Genomic DNA, 19344 nt, shown 5'->3' on the forward strand with positions numbered 1-19344 from the left:
GGCCGAGTGCGTGCGGCGGGGTCGCAGCATGAGCCGTTTTAATTGTCAGTTTGCGCGGGCGGCCGTCCTTGCGCTTGGTCCACCGTGCGTGCGGGCTGCCTCTGCCCTCGGGGGCGCTCGGTGGCAATGCCTTCTCCCTCAGCGTCGGTCCCTTTCCTCCGACCCCCACCTCCTGCTGCCGCAGCATTCTCCCAGAGCTCCCTTGGTGATCCTCCAGTAACGGGCTTGTGGAAGCGATCGGCGGCTGTCTGCGATCCTGGCTTGTGGAGTGGATCCTGGTGACGTATTAAGCGCGCAAGCGCACTCTCACCTAGCGCGACAGATCAGATCTCAGGGAACACGCGGTGAGAGTGCGCATGCGCGGCTAGCATTTTATTATTATAGATATACAGTTTACCGGTTACAATTTGCCAGTTATTCTTACACCATAGGGTTTTCAGTATGTTTTATCCTAATTTGACAGTTGATCACAAGTTGCGCTAGTCCTTTACCATAGGAGTCATGATCCCAGGGCAGGATTAATTCATAGAGGGCACCTAGGCACCCAAGTACACTGGGCCCCCTGCCCCACCCCACCCCACCATGTGCCCAGGCGAAAACAGGAAGCTGCGTCAGAAGGAAGCTTTGGGTAAGCAGCACCGCTTGTACAATTACAGGTCCCGTTGCCTTTTTTACCCTTGTTGCTTGCTTATCTTACTTTCCATCGATTGGGGGGGGGCTGCGTTGCCGATCGGGGTAGGGCACGCATTGCCGATCGATGCTGGAGGGACCCATCGCTATTTGGAAAAAAACAATGTTGATGCCTTCCTTCATCGGGCCCCCTTGATCATTTCGGGCCCTAGGCACATGCCTACTTGGCCTTTTGGTTAATCTTGCCCTGCATGACCCTGTGGTACTGCACTACTGCAGCTAGTGACTCCTATAGGGGTAAAATTCTAAGATTTGATGGCAGTTTAGTAACTACATCCTTAAGGTGGTTATTTTAGAAGCTAGTCTGAAAATGTATTCAATAGGTCAAAGAAAAAAGTATCATCTAATCTTCTTGGTTTATTTTTTATTTATTACCTTTAAAGTAGACGATGGAAGAAAGTTAATCAATGTGGGCTACTGTTTGCGTTATTTTACTGTTAACCTGGGTTATTAGTAACTAGGGGCTCCTTTTACGAAGCCACGTTTGTGGCTTTAGCGCGCGCTAACCCCCACGCTAGCCGAAAAACTACTGCCTGCTCAAGAGGAGGCGGTAGCGGCTAGTGTGGGCCGGCAAATTAGCACGCGCTATTACGTGCATTAAACCGCTAATGCGGCCTCGTAAAAGGAGCCCTAGGTCTCATTGCATAACCTAGAACAGTGGTTCCCAACCCTGTCGGGTTTTCAGGCTAGCCTTAATTAATATGCATGAGAGAGATTTGCATATAATGGAAGTGAGAGGCTTGCAAATCTGCTCCATGCATATTCATTAGGGCAATCCTGAAAACCCGATTGGCCTGGTGGTCCTCCAGGACAGGGTTGGGAACCGCTGACCTAGAACATGGAGTAAAATAATCCATTTTAACAATAGCCCATGATGACAACTCACCCTCCGTCCTCAACATGGTAACCACGCTATTCTATCCAGGATCATTTAAAGACATACACAATGGTCCTTTTACTAAGGTGCGCTAACCCAGTGGTTCCCAACCCTGTCCTGGAGGACCACCAGGCCAGTCGGGTTTTCAGGATAGCCCTAATGAATATGCATGGCGCAAATTTGCATGCCTGGCGCCTGCATTAAATGCAGATCTCACTCATCCATATTCATTAGGGTTATCCTGAAAACCCGACTGGCCTGGTGGTCCTCCAGGACAGTGTTGGGAACCATTGCGCTAACTGACTCAGCGCATGCTAACGATTAGTGCGCGCTAAATGCTTAGATACCCATAGGAATATAATGGATGTCTTAGCATTTAACATGCGCTAAATCGGTTAGCACACCTTTATAAAAGGACCCCGCAGTTATTAATCAACCTTAACTTTAATACGGTTAATGTTAAAATACCTCAGTGGGCACAAGCAGTGGCCCAACTGTTTCACCCCCACATGGCATCTAGGGAGCTGGTGGTTTGTTTGCTCCTCTTAAGCAAAAAAGGCATTCTGTGCCCACAAAAATGGACACTTTGGTCTCCAATTAAATCCTTTACGACTCCGATCACACATGCTCCTCGCTTTTGTATTGGTCACTATCAATCTATGGTATTTTCTCTGACATGTCCTATTGATGTCCACATATTACAGCTGCAACTCATAATCTTAGCGGGGCAAATAGACTCGTGGGAGAGGAAGCCATAAGCCGGGCCCATCTATATGAAATGAACTCTGTTATGAAGGTCTCCAAAGCACTGAATGACTTCCACTTGCCAGCTAGGACTTCAGGTAGGATGTTGCAGCTGGGAAATTGAATGCCAAATAGATTAGAATTGGAACTGAATGTACAGTAAGCGGGAAATAATACGTAATAAAAAAAACAAAACTATATTACAATCTGTCCCTCTCTAGAAGGCAACTTTTTAATACTTCTGCTATGATGTTGGTGATATAATTCCTTTTGGTTTTACAGAGACAATAAAAGTGCGTACTTCATTTTCTTTAAGACGTCCGGGCTTGTCAGTTAACATTTGCTTCTGGAAGGTCAGTTTCACTGTTGGTAACAGAAGGTCTGCCAAGCCACCTTCAAAGGATCTTTAAGAAATATATGACCAACCGCAGAGGGTACAAGAGGCAGTGAGGGCGAAAAAAAATGATGCACTCACAGGAAAGCAGGCTGCTTGGTTGCCGCTCAAATGATTCTTGTTTGTGTGTTTATACATTTTTATTTGAGATCTCAGGCGAGTCCCTTGCCTCGAGTACAAACTCAGATTGTGAGCACTCCAGGGACAGAAAAATACCTAGACGTACCTGGATGTACAGTATATTGCTTTTATAACATTTGGGTTTGCGAACAGCATATAAAAAATTAAGGGGTTTACTAAGCTGCAGGAAAAAGGGGCCTTCGTATGTCCTTTTTCCCATGTACTAAGACAATTTCTACTGCAGCCATAACATGGTCAATTTTCTATTTTTTGTATTAATGGCCATGTGCTAATGTGCCAACAGAGAGAAGAAAGACGCATTTGTTTTTATAACGTGTAAGCAGGACAGCTTTATATGTGATATTCTATCTGGCGTTACTGATCAGTGGCTGAGATTGGCAGCGTTCTTGACTAGTGCTGATGCATATTCAAGAACTCCTGATGCAAGCATAGTGCTGAAACACGGCCATGTTTGGTCTATCAATAAAGGATTCCGTGTTGGACCTGTGGTTTTGTGGCCATCTATGCTCCCCTTATAGTTTGGTTTTCGTGTTGCCTTTAGTGCAAAGTATGCATCGGTTCTAGTGCACGAATTTGAAAAAGGGGGCAAGGTCAGAGGAGGGACATGGGCAGATTGTGGGCATTCCTAAATGTTATGGGCATTTTTATAGAATAAGTCGTACTGGGACAGTAGCCCGTCCTCACGGTGGCCAATCCAGGCCACTAGTACCTGGCCAAAACCCAAGGAGTATTAACATTCCATGCTACCGATCCAAGGCAAGCAGTGGCTTCCCCCATATCTTGCTCCATAACAGACTATGGACTTTTCCTCCAGGAACTTGTCCAAACCTTTCTTAAAACCAGCTTCGCTATCCGCTCTTACCACATCCTCTGGCAACGCGTTCCAGAGCTTAACTATTCTCTGAGTGAAAACATATTTCCTCCTATTGGTTTTAAAAGTATTTCCCTGTAACTTCATCGAGTGTCCCCTAGTCTTTGTCATTTTTGACGAAGTGAAAAATCCATCCACTTGCAGCCGTTCTGCTCCACTCAGGATTTTGTAGACTTCAATCCTATCTCCCCTCAGCCGTCTCTTTTCCCAAGCTGTAGAGCCCTAACCTTTTTAGTCTTTCCTCATACGAGAGGAGTTCCATCCCCTTTGCCATCTTGGTCGCTCTTCTTTGAATACGCCCCATATGCACACAACTTAGGCCCAGGCATTAGGCTTGGTTTAAGCTGTCCTAAATGGGTGTGCCTAAATGTTATGTGATGCATTGGCACTTACTGTGATTCTATAAAAGGTATATGCTTTTGTAGAATCATGCTAAGCACTGTTCTAGTGGGGGCTGATTGTTGGGGTGCTGTATATAGAACTAGGGAAGTCATGATTCAGCTCCTGGATTTGTCACTTACCCTCTCTGTGACCTTCTGTGACCTTGGGCAAATCACTTTGGGGCCTTTTTACTAAAGGGTGTGAAGCCTTTAATGAGCGGTTAGCGTACTCTAACAGGCTACCGCAGAACATGTTAAAGGTTTTTTTTTTTGCACTAACTGGTTGTTTCGTTTACTAATTCTATTCTTCCGTCATGCAATGTATCTTCTTTTAAATTGTAATTTTACTGTAGGACCAATTCTTATTTATTGTATTTTATTTTGAATTGTTTTTTCCTTTTAAAATTACTCTCCACTATATGTTTATTTGTTGTAAACTGCCTAGAACCATTTTTTGGTTAGGCGGTATATAAAAATAAAATTATTATTATTAAAATTGGGGAGGGGGAAGCAATGGTAAAGGACAGCTGGAGACGGAGGAGGCAGGTAATAGGACAGCCAACTATTGAAGAGGAAAAAAAAAGGAAGTGGGGAGGGAAATACTGCTGCTGCTGCTGCACAGGGAAGTGGAGGAGGGAATGCTGCTGCTGCACAGGGAAGTGGGGGGGGGGGAATGCTGCTGCTGCACAGGGAGCAGGAAGAGAGACAGAAAGACAGACAGCGGGAGGGAGAGAGAAAGAAAGATAGCGGGAGAGAGACAGAAAGAAAGAAAGGAAGAAAGACACAGGGGCATGAAGAGAGACAGAAAGACAGACAGACAAAGAGGGACAGGGAGAGAGACAGACAGAAAGAAAGACAGACAGACAGCGGGAGGGAGAGAGACAGAAAGAAAGGAAGAAAGAGACAGGGGCAGGGAGAGAGACAGAAAGAAAGACAGACAGACATATTCTAGCACCCGTTAATGTAACGGGCTTAAAGACTAGTATATTATAAACATATATAAGAAAATTCTTAACAGAAACATACCATTTCCTACCAAAAATGAAAATTCAACGGTGTGAAATCCTTCTAGTTCTTAACAATTGACTGTATCGCCACTCCAGACAAAATCAAAAACAATTCATTTTTATTTACTGTCAGTAGCACGTGCTCTGCTTATCACCATCCCATACGATAAAGGCATACGAACTTCCAGTATGCTTTGTATTTTATTTCACACATCATGCCAGAATGTTTAAAGCAATGGGCAGTAAAACAAAAGATGGTCAAGTGTTCCCACCTCTTTTTTGCTGCTCCAACATGCATTAGACTTATTAGCGTCCAATTTTTGTAACTTAACTGGAGTCCACAATGTTCTATGGAGCACAAAGTAAAGAGTTTGTCTTAACGAAGCTAAGGCCGTGCCTTTATTTCTCAATGCTGCATGCTCCCACTTAGATTGAAAGCTTTGTGGGAACTGACACATTGTTCTTGTACTTATCACTGCTGCATAGTACAGGGATCGGCAACCTGTGACTCGTGAGCCACATGTGGCTCTTCTCCATGTGCCTGCGGCTCCCCAGGCTCCAACTCTTTAATCTCCCACCCAACCCCACGATTGGCCTACCAAGGTACCTGGTAGACTAGTGGGGGTCTTTATGGCAGGAGCGCAGCCCTCTCGCTCCTGCCTCCTTGCAGATGCCTTCTGCAAAGGCTGCCATGACTTCTTTCGGCAGCTCGTAATACTAGAGGAAATGCCGCAAGCAGTTGCGAAAGGTCACGGCAGCCATTTTAGAAGGCAGCTGTGTGGAGGCAGGAGCGAGAGAGCCATGCTCCTGCCATGAAGACCTCCGCTGGACCACCAGTAGGCCCGGAGGGGGTGGGGCATCCTGGGAGGGAGATTAAAGGGTTGGGGCCTGGAGAGGGGAGAAAACCTTGGCTAGGAGTTGGGGAGGGAAGAGAAGAGAAGTGCAGAGACCTGCGAAGGTTGGAGGGAAGAAAAAAGGGAGAGAAGCTAGACCTGGAGGAGGGAAGAGAGAGTGAGAGACCTAAAATATCTCAAACTCCCTTCTCTACCCATTGCGGCTCTTTGTAAATCTTGGGTCACATTTTTAGGATAAATTAGCTCTTTGCTTTAAAAAGGTTGCCGACCCCTGGTATAATAGCACTATGTATTCTTTAAACAATTTCACTTAAATCAATTTCACCCTGCTTTCTGATTAAAGATTTAAATTATGTTTTAAAACCAGAGGTTCTCAACCCAGTCCTCAGAACACACCTTGCCAGTTAGGTTTTCAGGACATCCACAATGAATACGGATGAGATAACTAACCTGAGTTGAGAACCCCTACACTGATAAGCTTTAAATCAAATCCAGTCTTGTACATCTAACAGAGTATGCATCACCGAGTAGGCATTTCTAGGACGGAGGTCATCATTTTGTAATATCTCTGCTGTACCTGAATATACACCTCTTCTTTAGTTTTCAGGTTTGCAGGCCATATATAAGAAATAAAATAAAATACATATGAATTCACTGTGCCAAACCTAGTTTTGGGGGATAAATATGCATGTTTGGGCACAGTGAAAAAGCCCTGCACTGACACAGAAAGAAAAGCAATGGGCAAAACAATACCGTAGCTATCATTTTACTGTAAATAATTTTTGAAAGCAGCCACTACAGAGGGAACGCTTGAGTATGCAAATACATTTTTACATCTCTAGTCTTTACAGTAAAAATAGGGATCCAGATATTTCATTTAAGTTTGTAATACCTACAGCAATCACAGCTGTAGTACAGGTGTCAAAAAGCAGCAAATTCTATTGTGTTGGAGGAGTAACATTGTCAGATCTAATTTACTTGGACCCTGTTCATGTGACAGCATAAACAAACCTAAGACCACTCTGGAAAGGGCGGGAAATTGGTTGCGGGTGGAATGTGGATGTCAATGGTAGAGCTCCAGACAGTTGCACCTCCTGGCTCGGGGAAAGGGGGGGGGGGGGCAGCGTGCAAACGGCTTAGAGGTTCGGCTTAGAGAATGACACGGGGACAAATTTTTCACCGTCCCCGCGGGAACTCATTTTTCCCGCCCCGTCCCCGCAAGTTCTTTTCCTGTTCCCGCCCCATTTCTGCAAGCTCCTTTCTCATCTGCACAGGCCTCAAACACTTTAAAATCATAACTGTTTGAGGCTTGCGCGATTAAGACAGAGCTTACAGGAATGGGGGCGACAAAACTCGTGGGGACGGTGACAAATGTGTCCCCGTGTCATTCTCCAATTTGGCTACAGTACGAAGTCACTGGCAGCTGCCTATGAACATTCAGTTACTATACAACATTCATGCAAGTAACGGGAGGATTCCCTAGAGGCCAGTCCTATGACTGATTCTACCAGGGAGACATGCAAGAAATCCTTAGAGAGCCAAACTGCCCCTTCCAAGGTGTTATCTGGTTTCTAAGGAAGCAGCAGGCAGACAGATGAAGGCAGGGCCTGGCTGTGGCAAGTTGCTGCATGCTGCAATTGTTTTTCCCTTGCTTTTGTGAGTAATTACACCCCACCAGGTTTTATCATAATAGGTTTCTTCAATGTGGAAGGCAAATATGCTGTCGCTTAAATCTCGGATATTCTTCAATCTGCCCTATGGGCTTTCGCAAGTTTCCTAGGAGATGTGTTCACCTATCTGCAGTTCTAGTCTCAGCTAGAAAGAGACTTGACTGGGGGGGGGGGGGGTGCACTTGTATCCTCCGATACCTTGGGCCCCTGATAGATAGTGAGGCCAATGAGTTATTGCAGGCAGTCACTTACAGAGAGGTCTTAAAGGGTCATCTTTCCTAACCTATTTTCTCTTAAGAGTGGCAAGAAAACAGGGGCCACCGCATGCAACAATCCAAGATACACAATGAATTCAATGAGACACGACAGAGATAGCAGTTATGTGAAAAATAACTACCAATTATCCTAAGCTGTATTTAACAAAGGAAGAATAAAATCCTTAGCCTGAGGTAAGGAATGATTTATTCACATCTTGTGCCTCTTACTGGCTCCTGCCTCAGCGATACCATCTCTTTACAACTCTCTGTTTGATATTAAAAAAACCCCTCTTTCATTTAAATTCGTTGCGATCCTTCTCTCACAGCAGCTTTTACAAAAAAAATAAAATACCCCCGTGCTTCGGAAAGAAAAGCCCTTTTTTAATTGTGGTGTCAAAAATGCGCAACCTTCACAAATTCCTCTTAACGTTTTCCTAAGGTCCAATAAAAGTAAATCGGGTCCGGGCATTGCATTTCCGAGATCAATGCCACGTCCACAAATTGGTGCTTATTGCTTTACAACCATGTCCAGGTTCTTTTTGATTGATTAAAGTGAGGCGATTGAATGTAAAAGTGCCCCCCCCCCTCCCCCGGGCCTGGAGAAATTCCCAGTTGTCCATGCTGCGAACCTGCTATTTTGAGACATGAGACAGCGGCAGAAATACACGGTTCATTTCACGCTGCCACAAAATAGACTTGTCATTCCACAATCGAAAGGAACCTGATGGAAGAGGGATGTGTCAAAAACAACCAACCAACCCCTTGTGCTTCATGACAAGGAAGGAGAGACCGTGTCTTGAGGTATAATGCCAGTTATTTTTTGTGTACGTGATACTACAAGAAAAAGAAGAAAAAAAAAACTTCCTCTAATTAGTTATTTATGCTTTCGGTAGAACTGCAGACTTGTGATTATAATTTTCTTTCAGGCGTTTGAGCCAATTAATTAACTAATTCCTTCATGTTAATTTGCATCTAATAAATCTTTGAAACATAACCAAAACATGTTGCCCATAAAAACCCCGGCCAAACAAAAAGGGGCAATTACATAAAAAAGAGGATTAAAAAAAATGGGTTTTGTTGGCACTAAGCCAGATTTTCTATAACAGTGCCATCAATCCTTTGAAAAGGCATTTCTGTTGTTAATAGGAAAAAAAATATATGAAAAATACAGTTCTAACGTGAGCTTTAATGGAAATGGTTGCATTACACAGTAAGCCTTATGCAATAGAGGGCAACAAGTTCTTACAAGAAGCCAACATCTAAGACTGACTAAGAATATTGTCAGCGGAAGGCGTTTGTCACTGTTAGGACAGAGAGAAAGCAAGGCCAGTGCAAGGGGATTGAACAGCTTAAGCCAGGGGTAGGCAATTCCGGTCCTCGAGAGCCGGAGCCAGGTCAGGTTTTCAGGATATCCACAATAAATATGCATAAGATAGATTTGCATCTCAAGGAGGCAGTGCATGCAAATCCATTTCATACATATTCATTGTGGATATCCTGAAAACCTGACCTGGCTCCGGCTCTCGAGGACTGGAATTGCCTACCCCTGGCTTAAGGAAGCCTTCAGCCTTATACCTGCCCCGACTCATACGCACAAATAAAGAGGGTAATCTCCAAAAGTCATTTATGCAATTGAAAACTGCTCAGCCTTTTCGCAGGGAAAAATATGCATTCATGGTTCCTCCAGTTTGTGCAGCTGTCAAATTCTATCATTTTGCTTTAAATGTAGCTGCTCTTTGCTGTCCTAGGCAACTGCCTAGTCTTGCCTTAAGGTTGGGCTGGCTCCAAGAGAGTTTCCCCCAAATAATTGCTTAGTTCAGTGGTTCCCAACCCTGTCCTGGAGGACCCCCAGGCCAACCGGGTTTTCAGGTTAGCCCTAATAAATATGCATGGAGCAGATTTGCATGCCTGTCACTTCCATTATATACAAATCTCTCTCATGCATATTCATTAGGGCTAGCCTGAAAACCTGATTGCCCTGGAGGTCCTCCAGGATACGGTTGGGAACCACTGGCTTAGCTGACTAGAATCAGGGACGGTCAGGTTGAATTGATGGTAAGATTGCCAACTGGATTCCAATTAACTCAACAGGATTGATCCAGTCCCGGGTTTAGCCCGTTGCACATGGGAACTCGTAAACTTGCTTTTCTTAGGGAATGCAATGGAGAAATCCGAAGTACAAATCCCTGCATGCAATGGACTGAACCCCAAACTGGATCATCCCTGTCAATCAAATCTGGATCTATCATCCTCCAAACCCACTACCTGCTCCTCTGATCTGATTCCCACTTATCTACTCAGCACTATCTCTCCCGCTGTCATCCCTCCCATATGCCACATCGTCAACTTATCGCTCTCCACTGCAACTGTTCCCGATGCCTTCAAATGCACTGTTGTCACACCCCCTCATAAAACCCTCACTAGATCCCACGTGCCCCTCCAACTATCACCCCATCTCTCGCCTACCCTTCTTATCTAAGTTACTTGAATGTGCTACTGCCATTGCCTGGACTTCCTCTCATCACAAGCTGTTCTTGATCCATTCCAGTCAGACTGTCACCTGCTGCACTCCATGGAAAATGCCCTTACTAAAGTTTCCAATGACCTGTTCCTGATCTATCTGCCACCTTTGATACTGTTGATCACCAACTGTCCCGTGATGTGCTGTCCTCCCTGGAATTCCAGGGTTCTGCTCTCTCTTGGTTTTCTTTCTATCTCTCCCATTGCACCTTCAGTGTATGCAACAGTGGTTCTTCCTCCACTGATCCCGCTATCAATTGGTGTACCTCAAGGCTCTGTCCTGGGCCCACTTCTTTTCTCAATCTACATCTGCTCACTTGGAGCGCTGATCTCCTCCCGGTTTCCAGTATCACTTATATGCTGATGACTCCCCGATCTACCTCTCCGCACCGGACATCTCTACTGCGTCCCAGATCCGAGTCTCAGCCTGTCTGTCTGACATTGCTGCCTGGATGTCTCACCGCCATCTAAAACTGAATATGGCTAAAACGGAGCTGCTCATCTTCCCGCCTAAACCCCACCTTCCTGCTTCCCACCCTTCTCTGTCTCTGTGGACAACACTCTCATTCTCCCTGACTTGTCTGTTTGCAATCTCGGAGTCATCTTTGACTCCTCCCTCTCATTCTCTGCCCAGATACAACATGTTGCTAAAACTTGTCGCTTCTTCCTCTATGATATTACAATAATCCGACCGTTGCTCACTACCAAAACCCTTATCCATGCCCTCTTCACCTCACGCTTAGATTACTGCAACTCGCTGCTCTCAGGTCTTCTACTCTTCCATCTTTCTCCAATCGATTCAGAATTCGGCTGCACAACTCATATTCCGTGAGAGCCGCTATACTCACGTTACCCCTCTCCTAAAGTCACTTCATTTGCCAATCTTCTCTTACTGTCCTACAAATGCATTCACTCAGCCACCCCTCATTATCTCTCTTCACTTCTCTCCCCCTATGTTCCCCCCCCCCCCGAACTCCACTCAACTGGTAAGTCCCTCCTATCTGTGCCCTTCTCTTCCTCTGCCAGCTCCAGACTCCGTCCTTTCTGTCTTGCTGCGCCTTATGCCTGGAGCAAACTGCTTGAATCCCTACGGCGGGCTCTGTCTCTGGCAGTGTTCAAGTTAAAAGCTCACCTCTTTGAGACTGCTTTCAACTTCTACCTCTCCTCCTTGGGTTCTGAATCCTCAACCCTCTATGTCATGTCTGTCTGTCCAAATTAGATTGTAAACTCTTATGAGCAGGAATTGTCTATTTAATGTCAACATGTACAGCACTGCAAATGCCCAGCGCTATAGAAGTGTTAAACAAGAGTAGTAGTAGTTGGCAATCTTAATCGGTACATATAAGGGACTGATTTACCAGTGTCAGGAATGTAGCACATAGAATATTCTTCAGTGCATTGGTGGAGTGGGGGGTGGGGATGGAGGGAGGGGGAAGAAAAAAAACACAGATTGTTATAAAAGTTTCCTAAGAATTAAAACAAACTATAGCAAATACCTTTAATATAATTTCATTTGATGTATTATTGACACACAGACATATATGCTTATACGCAATTAGTTCATTATATTACCACACTGAAAAAGGAAAGTTTGACATTGGGAGTGGGATATAGACTGGGAACTTTGAACATCCGGAAGCTCTACCCTCAATTTCATACTTTAAAAAGACCCTTGATTTTGTATATCCACATATGAGCTATAAACGGATTGCAGATAAGTGGACTGAGGAATTGGGAGTGGAAATTAGTGAGGTAATAATAGAAAAGGCTCTTCAATTAGGCAGTTCCTCAATTTCTTGCACTTATTATAGAGAGAGTCTATTTCGAATGGTTATGAGAGCTTATGTTTCTCAAGTTCAGGCTTTACATTTTGGTTGTGTTGAGACAAGAATATGCATGAAATGTAGAAAAAAATGGATAATACATTGGGTCATGCTTTTTGGTTATGTCCCGAAATTTTGGAATGCTGTTTGTGTTTTTCTTGGCTCAATTATTTCTAGAATTGTGGTTCCTTCCCCCCAGATGGTATTATTTCTTCAATGGGACAGGATTTTTAAGAAAGGGGTTAGGGAATTATTTCGTAAATCCTTTATTATAGGTCAAAAATGTATTTTACAATATTGGTTGGAAGAAAGTCCACCCTCATTTTGGCAAGGGAGGGCAGCATTTCATGCTCTTATGATTATGGAAGTTAGGGCGACCTCCCCATCTTAAAAAAAAAAAACCAGAGTAAATTTTGGATGACCTGGGAACCTTATACAGCAATTATCAGTCAGAGCACGCAGTTTTGTAGTGAACTCATTACATTTGTAATCATAAAGTGAAGCACTATTTATTAGTAATATTTGGAAATGGGATGGGAAGGGAGGAGGGAGTGTTGGGAGGTACTTTATTGTGTCTGTATTGTGATGATGATTGGTTTTTTTAATTTTATATATCTACAATGTATTAACTGAGTTGAGATGATATTCTTTGTAAGAGTTTTGTTATGTATATTTTATTTTTAAAACTCAATAAAAATTATTGAACATTAAATACATATCTGGCATTCATCTACCTAGGAACAACTTACAGTTGCCATGTACAATAAAAAAAAATTGGTTTGCAAGCATAATTCGTTCTGAAACCATGGTGGTAATCCTAAACACTTGTATATCAAAGCGAATTTCCCCTTAAGAAATAATGGAAACTCAGATGATTTGTTCCACAACACCAAAATCTTTAATACAAAATACTGTATGTACTCATATTGCAAGATTTTGCTTGTTTAGAGCAGTCACTACACTCCTGCAGCATTAGAGAGAGAAGAACCATCGACCCAGTAGTGATGATGTGATGTATGTACTGTATATTACATTACATTAGTGATTTCTATTCTGCCATTACCTTGCGGTTCAAGGCGGATTACATCCAAACTAAAACAAAATTACATTCAAAATTTGAAGGAATAGAATAAGCGATGACAGAGAATTTTTAAGGTAATATATATTGGGTAAAGAGTTACCAAAGGGAAGTGGAGGTCTTTAGGAGATAAGAATAGGGTGAAATTATGGGTTTTAGATAACGTTTGGTAGATAAAAGAGTATTAGAGAGATCTAAGGGTAAATAGAGTGTTGGATATTAGGTTTTATGTGTTTTTTGAAGAGTATGGTTTTAATGTCTCTCCTGAAGGCTTTGTAGTCTGTAGTCGAAGGTAACAGAGTGGTGATTTGTCTGTCCAGTTTAGCTGCTTTGGAGGCTATTAGGTTATCATAAAGTTTTTTTCGTTTGACATCTTTGGATGATGGGTGAGTGAATAGTGAGTGGAATCTTCTGTGCCTGGTTGAGGAGGATTGATTTAATAATAATAATAATAATAACTTTATTCTTATATACCGCCAACAATCTTGCGACTTCTAGGCGGTTTACAATGAAGAGAAACTGTACAGACAGCGAATTACAGAGTATAGCATTGAACATCTAGTGATAGTAACAGGAGAGTTACAGGGTCTGTGTATTACACGGTTTCACAATGAGTAGCATTATACAGTCGACGATATTCAGAGCATAAGTAGGAGAAGAGAAAGGAGATTGCGCTTTGAGTTACAAAGGTGCAAGACTGCGAAGGTGAAAAAGATAACATAAGATGTTGATGAGAAGTAAGTTGTTAACTTGGTACATTTGAACGAAGGACGGGCACCAGTGGGAAAAACTGGTAACAATTAAAGATAGAAATTTTGGCAGAAGAGGGTAGTCGGTTATTCCAGTAGGTTGGGCTTTTATTTATTCAATTTTCTATACCATTGTCCCAGGAGAGCTCAGAACGGTTTACATGAGATTATTCAGGTACTCAAGCATTTTTCCCTGTCTGTCCTGGTGGGCTCACAATCTAGCTAGTGTACCTGGGGCAATGGGGGGATTAAGTGACTTGACCAGGGACACAAGGAGCAGCGTGGGTTTGAACCCACAACCTCAGGGTGCTGAGGCTGTAGCTTTAACCACTGCACCACTCTAGAAATCAAGCTGTAGCAAAAGTGAGCCAAGTATAGGACAATCAAACCATTGTGACATCACTGATGAGGTTGGCTCTTATTGGTAGAATGAGGCATTGTGATGTCATAATATCAGCTCTGCTTATCAGAGGCTGAAACTCTTCACACTATTCATTCATTCAGTTTTCTATACCATTCTCCCAAGAGAGCTCAGAACGGTTTACATGAGATTATTCAGGTACTCAAGCATTTTTCCCTGTCTGTCCCGGTGGGCTCACAATCTATCTAATGTAACTGGGGCAATGGGGGGATTAAGTGACTTGCCCAGGTTCACAAGGAGCAGCGTGGGTTTGAACCCATAACCCCAGGGTGCTGAGGCTGTAGCTTTAACCACTGCACTACTCTCCCCAGGTATGTACTTGTATGTAAGACCTTGCTTGTTTATCATTTTGCTTATCTTGCAAAACACTTGCAATCCAAGGTTTTACTGTAATTCAGGTCCAGCATGGAGATTTTAGGCCAGTTGTGGATTCCCAGTGTGTAATAGGACCTACAGCACTGATTTCAATGAATAGAATCAGAGCCTACATATACCACAGTGTTTTGGGCTCTAGGTTCAACACTAGAGCTGGCCTAAAAGTCCTCTTGCTGGGAATGGGCAACTTGGCAGCTCTGGGAATGAAGTAAGCATGGGGGCGGACTTTTATGATTAAAGTAGACCTAAGCTATCTATGTCTATCAAGGAAACAATGGAGAAAGGGAAACAATATGAGCAGGGGTGGAGCTTTCCTGTAGTTGATGTTGCCGTGGGAACTGTTTCCTTGGTATTTATGCATTTAGCACATGGGACTTGTTTGCATTTAGTACTGATGAAGCACATGTCACATCAGGAAAGCATGGAGGAGGATATTTATTTTTAAATAGTTTCAAAGCAGAATAGAAACCACCACAATAGAACCTTTTTTAAAAGAGAATATTATATGTATCATTGTTGATTATTAAGTGATATATTTATGGTTATTTGTATGGATATGTTATCACACTTATTATAAGTTTAAAAATGAATAAAGATTTAAAAAAAAAAAAAAAAGCCTACCTGTCACATAAGCATTTTGCATCCTTACGCATATTTTATAAATTTTTCCAAAGCCATTCTCAAAATTTTTGTTTGTGTTCCTGAAAAACTTTATAAGATAATATAGGCGAACCTCTGTGTGAAAAACAATGGTTCCTTTTTTGGTCATATGGCCCAAGTCTTTCTCTTTCTTCCTCAATTACTCAATCGTTATTTTTTCTCCAACAAAGACCACATTGGACACGATTAAATCCTTCACATGTGGCCTTTCCCAAAATGATCTCTGTTGGGCTTGCAGCAATGCAAAAGAAATTCTGACACATGATTTTAAAAAAAAAATATTTTTTAATATTTCTTGCAATTTCAAATTACATTTCAAGTACACAACTTGAACACAGAAAACAGAAATCAAACAAAAAAAGAAACTCTACCAAGAAGCTATCTTACACCTTTACAAAGGTAGCATAACAAAAATATAGCCCTCCCCAAAAGAGTGAGGAGAGCTGGAAATGGAAATAAAAATAAAAATACAAACGTCATCTTTGACTCCTCTCTCTCCTTCTCTATGCAAATCCAACAGACTGCGAAAACCTTTCTCTAAAAGATCACCAAAATCTGACCCTTCCTCTCTGAGCACACTACCAAAATCCTTATCCATACCTTCATCACCTCTTTCAGGCCTCCCATGTAACAGTCTCTCTCCCTTCAATCCGTTCAGAATGCTGCCATGCAACATATTCTGGCAGAGCTGCTACACTCACATCACCCCTCTCCTCAAGTCACTTCACTGGCTCCCTAGTCTCTTCTGCATACAGTTCAAACTCCTCTTATTGACCTACAAGTGCATTCACTTTATAGCTCCTCAATATCTTTCCTCTCTTGCCTCTCCCTAGGAACTCCGTTCATCAGGCAAATCTATCTTATCTGTACCCTTCTCCTCTACTGCCAACTCCAGACTACATCCCTTCTCTCTTGCTGCACCGTACATCTGGAACAAACTGCCTGAGTCAGTACATCACGCTCTGTCCCTGGAACTATTCAAATCCAGCCTAAAAGTCCACCTCTTTGAGAATGCATTTAACTCATCACCCCCTCACCCCAAACACCCAAGAAGCTCCCTATGCCCATACTTGTGCTGTTATCTTTTAATCACATTGTAAGCTCTACTGAGCAGGGACCAGCTCTTAAATATGTTGATGTACAGTGCTGCGTATGTCTATCAGTGCTATAGAAATGTCAGTGGTAGTAGGCTCTGATCCAGGGTGCTGGCTCCAAATTATTGGAGCCATGACATCACCTGCCCATAAGTTAAGCTATAGGATGTGACTTGAACACTCTCCTCCCTCCTCTGACGCTGCTGCATGTATCATAAGCCAGCTGCCAGAAGGGGGGAGGGACAGAGCCAACATGAATGACATGGTGACAAAATTCATCACTGTTCCTGTCCCCGCAGATTACCACAGGGAGCCATCTCCATGCCATTTTTTAAGGAGAGGGAAGAATCAGAGTATGAATGGACAAAGCCACTGACCCTCAAGCCTTGTGTTTAGAAGGACTGAGGTTGAGATAGACACTAAAGAATGACAGTCTCTGGTATCCAGAGCAGATATTGTGATGTCATAATATCTCATTCCACCAATAAGAGCCAAGCTTATCAGTGATGTCATAATGGCTTCATTATCTTATTCTTGGCTCACATAAGACACAGAGTATGAATGGACTTGAAGGACTGTGGTTGAGATAGACACTACAGAATGACACAGGATGGTCTCCCGCGGTTATCCGCGGGGATGGGGACGGTGATGAATTTTGTCACCGTGTCATTTTCTATATCAGTGTCAGGAAAAGCAGCAATTCCCTCCTCCTTCCTGATGCTACTGCTTGAAACTGATGCTGGTCGTCCCTCCTCGCGGCAGCTGGCCTTTGAAGCTGCATCCTGTCTGGACTGGACAGTAGGTCAGAAGGAGGAGAAGGGGACTGGCCTGAGGGGGGCCGAGCATGTGGGGGGCACCATAACATCTTGAGCCAGCCCTGTCTATATGTAAGGAGCGTATGGAAATACTGAAGTAATTGCTGGCACAGACATTCTACGTTTTTGTATTATATATTCTTAAACCTGTTTTCTGCCCTTATCTGGGGAGTTTGTGCCAGTCATCACAATTCGATTTCTCTTTGATAGAAAAGCTAAAGCTCCACTTGCAGGAGAGAGGTGTGTTGTCTAGGAAAAAAAAAAAAAGTAATTTAGTTATGTGGTCCTATTTAGCTACAGCCTACAAGGCTCTCTACATCAATCTGCCGCACATGCATTTCCTCTGGTGGTGGCAGGAACATCTGCTTTTAGAGCCGCATATGATTTAATATCTCTGTTAGCTCACTCATGGCTTCTTCTAGTTAGAAAATGACAATGTCAAATGATCTGCAATGTCTTGATTGGGGCAGCTGTCTACCGGGATCTGAGATGAGACCATAAATATCACTGATTTTAGGACTAAAACGGTCTTGGAAGGGTTTCTGGTAATTTCAAACATCATTCTTTCTTTTTGATCATGTGAAGTAGGTAGAAAAACAATTTTCTTTGGAGATCTAAGTCAAATGGTTTCTAATTTTGCCTACTTTTTACTATCCAGCCTCGAGGAAAGCAAACCAAATGTTAGGTATCATTAAGAAGGGTATCTCGACCAGAACGAAGGAAGTCATCCTGCCACTGTACCGGGCTATGGTGCGCCCGCATCTGGAATACTGTGTACAGTACTGGTCACCGTACCTCAAAAAGGACATGGCAATGCTTGAGGGAGTCCAGAGAAGAGCAACTAAACTGATTAAGGGTATGGAAAACCTTACATACACTGACAGACTGAAGAAGCTGGGGCTGTTCTCCCTGGAAAAGCGGAGACTCAGAGGAGATATGATAGAGACCTTCAAGATCCTGAGGGGCATCGAAAAGGTTGACAAGGACAGATTTTTCAATTTGAAAGAAACCACAAGAACAAGGGGTCACTCGATGAAATTGAAGGGGGACAGGTTTAAAACAAACGCAAGGAAGTTCTTTTTCACACAGAGGGTGGTGGACACATGGAACACCCTTCCGGAGGCCGTGATAAGAAATAGCACAGTACAGGGTTTCAAAGATGACCTGGATAGGTTCCTGGAAGACAAAGGGATTGAGGGGTACAGATAAGAGCAGTGGAAGGTTTAGAGATAAGTGTAGAGGTAGGCATAAAATTAGTCAGGGACCGCTGACCAGGCAATATGCCTGATGGGCCGCCGCGTGAGCGGACCGCTGGGCTGGATGGACCTCTGGTCTGCCCCGGCGGAGGCGACTACTTATGTACTAAGTTATTTTTTTTTTCCTTTCTATATATACATTAGGGACTCCTTTTACAAAGGCGCGCTAGCGGGGTTAACGCGTGTGACTTTTCATCACGCGCTAACCCCCGCGCTGGCCAAAAACTAATGCCTGCTCAAGAGGAGGTGGTAGCGGCTAGCGTGTCCGGCGGTTTAGCACGCGCTATTACGTGCGTTAAATCCCAAGCGCGCCTTTGTAAAAGGAGCCCTAGGTTTCACAGGATTTACTCTACTCTCTGACTTTCAGGGGTTTTGTAAATTAATTTACTCTATTCTCTGACTTTCACGCGTTTTGTCAATGGATTTACTCTACCCTGTGACTTACATGCATTTTACATACAGGTGGATTTACTTTACCCTCTGACTTTTGGAGAACAATTCACTTTACTCTGCTTTCCTCAGTTCTCCGGGTGGATTTTGCTCTATTCTTTGACTTTCATAAAAAAAACTTCTTTCATTAACCTGAAAGAAAACATAGCTGAAGTCTCACTGTGTAATAGTGTATTTTGTAAAGGAGTTTCCCTAACATGTGGGGGCATCACATTCTT

This window comes from Geotrypetes seraphini, chromosome 5 (assembly GCF_902459505.1).
Source record: "Geotrypetes seraphini chromosome 5, aGeoSer1.1, whole genome shotgun sequence".
Lineage (NCBI taxonomy): Eukaryota > Metazoa > Chordata > Amphibia > Gymnophiona > Dermophiidae > Geotrypetes > Geotrypetes seraphini.